The sequence below is a fragment of the Canis lupus genome, chromosome 10 (assembly GCF_011100685.1).
Source record: "Canis lupus familiaris isolate Mischka breed German Shepherd chromosome 10, alternate assembly UU_Cfam_GSD_1.0, whole genome shotgun sequence".
Classification (NCBI taxonomy): domain Eukaryota; kingdom Metazoa; phylum Chordata; class Mammalia; order Carnivora; family Canidae; genus Canis; species Canis lupus.
Genome location: NC_049231.1, coordinates 58,542,047 through 58,548,046, shown reverse-complemented (window position 1 = coordinate 58,548,046; position 6,000 = coordinate 58,542,047).

Below are 6,000 nucleotides of genomic sequence, written 5' to 3'. Positions count from 1 at the left end.
AGAATCTCTGAAAATGAGAACTGAGGGCAGCCCCAGTGGCGCAGGGGTTTAGCGCCGCCTGCAGCCCGGGGTGTGATCTTGGAGACCCGGGGATCGAGTCCCGCGTCGGGCTCACTGCGTGGAGCCTGCTTCTCCCTCTGCCTGTGTCTATGCCTCTCTCTCCTTCTCTGTCTCTCATGAATAAATAAATAATCTTTTTTTAAAAAATGAGGACTGAGAAGCCAACTTCTTTGAAGAGTGCTTGGAAACTGCTGCCCTAGAGAATGAGTTTCAAGTCAGGCCTCTTTATCTCTCACTAGTCCCAAGCCCATTTCCATTTTCTTCAATCAGGGTACACACTTTGCTAAATTCCCACACAACCAATTCCACGATTTCCCCCACAGACATCCCATCACATAACCTTCACTTTGTTCCTTTGTTCATTTCAGCAGTTATGCCTTGAAAAAGTACCTATTGAAAATTCTATCCATCCTTAGAAAGCCATATCAAAAGCCCCCCTCCCCAGGATGTCTATCAGGAAAACATTAATCAGTTCTCTCATAACACTTTAATCATCAGTACTGTATATATCTATAAATTCGTGTAAATTTATGTATCATCTATAACATGGAGTTGAAAATTCAATTCTCAATATATTTGTAAGAGAATCCAAATATTGAGATGGGTTTATGTGAATATGCAAAGAATTTTGAAAGCCTTTTATTAAATATGGGGATGACCTAGATTTTTTTTCCGAGTTTTTGAAAATATGGAAAACCATAAGTTGTCATGCCTTCATTCCAGTGCTGAGGCACAATTTCAGTATTTGTGAACATAGGAATAGAAAAAAATGCCACATCAACCAACACAGAGCTACTAAGTAAGCTTAGCCACACAGATACCCAAGAATTTGCATTTTCTACAAAATAATTTCTATCTTTTTAAGAAGTTCTCCCTGTGAACTGTAAACTTTTCTTCCAGTTCAGACAACTCTAGTTTGCTTGCTTTCAAATTAACAAAAAGTGAAAATATTCAGTCTTAGAAAAAAAATCTGCTAACGCAAACCATTGGAAAGTTTAATAAGTATTATTGCTCTCACTTTTTCCCTGAAGACATTCAACACAATTATTGCTAGAATTTGCCCTAGATTTTTGGTCAGCTGCTGCAAGAGAAAAATAATTCTGCCAATGGAGTTAATTAAAGCTTGTGTTAATAAACTACAATGGAGTGAAACAAAAAATGGCCAGTCATTTTCAGTATTTCTCATTGACAGCAATTACATTTATTTTTAAACATATGTAACCCTAGTGACACCATCCATAATTTTCATGTTGGATTCTCTTTCCAAGAAGACCCACTCACTTACTTCCTGATCTTTCACAGTATGTCAATCCAGACAGCCTATGAAGATGTGCTTTCCATGTTAGGATCTCATGATGCCTCCTTGGATGATTATGTATTTCTAGGTCTGCTGCATATCTCCTCAGTTTCCATTTATTAATTTCAGAGGTAAGATTCTGTTTCTTCGTCCACTTTTCCCCTTACAAAGACTCACTGTCTTAATTAAGTAAGGGCTGACATAATAAAATACTGCAGACTGGGTAGCAGAAATAACAGCCATTTATTTTCTTGCAGTTCTGGAGGCCACAAGTTCAAAATCAAGACAACATTAGGGTTGGTTTCTCCTGAGAGCCTTCTTTCTGATTTCAGACAGCCACCTTCTCCCTTTCCCTTTCTCCCATGTACAAGAAGTGAGAGGGAGTAAGCTCTGGTGTCTTTTCTTCTTCTTAAAAGGACACCAAACCCTATCAAATTAGGGCCCCATCCTTATGACCTCATTCAGCCTTAATTGCCTCCTTAAAGATCCTATGTCCAAATACATCATATTGGGCATTAGCGCTTCAACATACGAACTTTTTTTGGGGGGGCGGGGGGGCCACAAATCAATCCATCACACTCACTTATTGGGTTTATTTAAACATCTAAAAATCTAGAAATTAGTTTTTCACATATTAAGAACCTCAAACAAGTTATATCTCAGCTTGAAAATATTCCTTTTATAAAACTACAGTGTTGTCAGCAGAAACCAAATAATAGCATAGAATTGTGTATTATCATGTATCAGAGTATTAGAATTTCAAAAGTTAAAAATTTATTTTCCAATACTTGGGTTCATTTACAAGACCCTTATTTCAGAAACCAGAGTTCTCTCCATTTGGAGTTTTCTGCTCCAATATTAAAGCAGCTGTTAATATTCATAGCAGAAATATAAGAAAATAATACTCAATAAATCCCTGATATCTACAAAATGAAAGTCAAATAAATCACTGTGCCCAAATTCAAGGCTACTACAATCCTAAGGTAGTCTTAGGGGAGTCAGGGTTAGACTTCCCAGGTTCAGATCCCACCCAACCCCATTTATTTTTGGATGAATAGCTGAGGACATGTTATTTGACTTCTAAGTCTCGTTCTTGCCCTCAACTCATATTTTCCTCTTAACTTCTCCTTTCTAGTTATGTCAGTATATACCTAATTCCTTATCTTTGCTCATATCGCTGCCCTACCCAGTGTTTCCTCCTTTCCTTGATTACCCCTGGTCATCCAGAAATCATCTCTAAACATTTGTTAAATACTTCATATACATACATTAAGCTCTCTGAGGTCCTCTCATTAGATTCTGCTCACTTACTAAGGTTCGTATCAGTCTCTGTTTCATCTATGCATTCATCATCTTCCTAGTTAGGTTATGGACTCCACTCTTTTTTATCACGCACAGCACGTAGCAGAGTGTACAGTACATAGTAGATGCTCAGTAAATATCTGGTTTTTCTGTGTCATGGTCAGCTTATATATCCAGTTTATTTATGAATATTTTAACTAACCTCCCCTCCCAACTTTCAGAAAACAAGAATATTCTATTTTTGGACATCTAGTGTAGTGCCTTCAAAATAGTGAACAGTCAAAAATTGTGGAATGATTTCCTTCCATTATCAGCATATTAAGCAACAGACTAAGGACTCCTGGGAAAATGGGAAAAGCTGATCAGTGAACAGTGCCTTATGCACTTTAAAATGTGTACAGATTCACAGAGAGTGGCTTGATAAAGACCGTAGCAGTTCCTCTGTTGAGATGCCTGGAAAGAAAAGAAGGAGACTGACTGAAGGCTTTAAAGGGAAGCTGGTGAGAAATTCTAGCTCGGGCTCTAGTCCCCTAAAAGAAAAAGTTCAATGACTGCTTAACTGTGAAAAAGTCTGTAAGAGAACAGAATTATAAATGGTTTAAGGTTAATCATCATATTTAAATGACACTATTTATGAATAAAGACTTGCTCACCAATAAGACAAAGCCCATTGTATTTTATGTAACGTGTCAAAGATATGTTTTTTATTCTTATATTTCTCATACACATTAATCGATTCCTGGAATTTCCCATTCTGTCCAAGTAGTGCTCAGAGGTCTAAAAGAATCATGATCCCCATCTTTAAGTATAATTAGTCAATTGCCACAAAAGCTGAAACATGAATTTTCTAGGCATTGTATGTGCTATTGTCCTATGAAAGGCAGAAAGACGTACTTAGAAGAATGTCCTCAACCATGATTATTAAAAAATGTGTCCAGTTTCTATGTGTGTTGAGGGGGGGGGGAGAGGAACCTACTATAGTCGACCCAATCTAGCACTATTTTACAACTACTCCAAACCATCTAAGAGGCTAATATTTAAATAACAGACATAGCTACAGCCACAAAGCTGATAGCCAGCTTTAAAAGGTAAGCAATGTGGAAAGGCCAGGCTACCCATATATCAAACTGTCAACAAAACTGTCCTGTGAGCACTCCAGCCTCTCAGCCCATTTCTATTTCTCTCAATATCTATCTTTCTTCCATCATGTGTCGTGCTCTTCTCTTTATTCTTCTTCCATCCATCAGAAACTGCTCTTAGGAAGAGATCTTTTATATGTTGGTATGAATTTGAATCAAAATGGTCCCTGTCCCAGAGACATTTATGTCTAATTCTCTTTTCTCATTATAGAAGAGAAAGTTTCCCCACATGAAATTAATGTCTGTCCTAGGGATGAGGTAGTGGTATTTTCTTCACACTAAGTTAAGTAGATATGCCTGTTAAGGCTTCAGAAGAATATCAGCATCCATTCAAACACTGATTGTGGTAAAAATATACATCTCAACCCTCTTCCTCAGTGAAACCCTTCTGGAAAGTTTCAATCTGCTGAGATCATGCAGCACCTAAAAATTCAGATAGACTCTGAAAAAATAGAGTACTTTTAATAAAAATGAAAATGTAATCCCTGGTCTGGCCTCCTATGTCTCTGACTCAGTGAAGCTCCCAAGCATCGGGTTACTGAAACACTAATACCACCAGAAAAGTTAAGAAAACTTCTCAGGTCACTAAAACTTTCAGGAGGCCTGGAGGCATTTTTGATCTTATCTCAGCAACTGCACCGAAGGCTCCTATCTTAAATACATTCTTCAGAATGGGAAGAAAACTGCAAGTATATAAAATTCCCTTTGCAGCATATCACTGGGCTATTAGATGTCATAGGCTGACTAGATGTTTTATATTATTTTTCAGTGTGGTGATCATTGCTTCTTACAAAGAAATTAAGTTTCATACCCTTCTAGAGAGAGGATGTAAGGACAAAAAGAAGACAACAGCTATGTTTTCCCTTAGCTTATTTTAGTTTATTTTTCAGCTAATGTCAAGATCAAACTATACTTAGGAAGAAAAAAAAGCATATTAAATGTTTCAAACTCTTCGAGTATAAGAAATTTACAACTCTGATTTAGAGCCAAAAGAGTTGTGTTGTAAACATCAATTTAAAACTTTGCAACTTTACCATTTCTTCATTTTTCACAAGGATCCATTGTGTCCCTCCAGCCTCATACAACTCTCCTCTATCACAAGTTCAACTGTGAAAATAAGAATGCAAATGCAGAGGCTAAAGGCTTATAATGTGAGACAGCACTCAACCTTATGTTTCTGTAGCAACATGCAAACATCTGTGTTGTCTTAAATATGTACATACACACACAAAAATGTTTATACACAGCCCTATATAAAGTCACAATGGTGAGACATTCATAAACAAAAAGACACATGGAAAAATGCATTCTCTGCCTTTCTAAGTAGCTGAAGAGCATATAAGGTATTAAGCAAATGTGGCTTTCCTGTTCCAGTGCAAATCCTTTAAAACAGTGTTTAGAGTAAAGAGCTCCATATCTTAAAGATAAGAGTACAATCATTTCTTAGAAAACAAAACAGTCCACTCAAATCTGTCAAGCTTATAGCACTTAAAGTTGTACAAATGTGATTACCTTTCAGTTTATCCATTGAGAAATGTCTGGAGGTATACTGACTTGTAATTTCAGACTGGAAAATGGTGTCATCTATTTCTAATATAGGAATATAGTTTCTATATAAAGATAAGATTGTGAAGACTTAGAGTCTGGTGAGTGTTGATTTTTTCTGGTTTCACAGTAACTTACACTCAAAAGCATCACTGATGTTTAAAGTGAATTGTTACATAGTATATATTATTAAAAACTATATATATATATATAATGAAATTTTACATGATATATTTAAATACTAAAAAGCTTATTAAATTAATTGGACTTATAAAATAAAGTTTTTTGTTTTACTATCTGACTTAAGTTAATATTTCAATGTATAGTTTCCTATAGCGATTTTATATCACTGAGAAGAATGTGTTTTAAAATTTAGAATTTAGAATTTTCTTAACCCAAAGTGTTCTTGGCAAAAGGTATACTAAGAATAAACTTGGATTTATAAGATATAGGTCACATTAACAATTTGAGAACAGTCATCCTCATAACAGAGTAGATTATTTGGTAATGGTACACATTTGAGTGATAGCAGAAAGTATTTTCTTCTCTAGCAAAAATATTTTCCTTATATATCATGCATTCATTTATTTATATTCAATCAACTTAATATTCATTGAGCCCTATAATTATGCTAGGTATCTACTGGAGGGAAAGTGA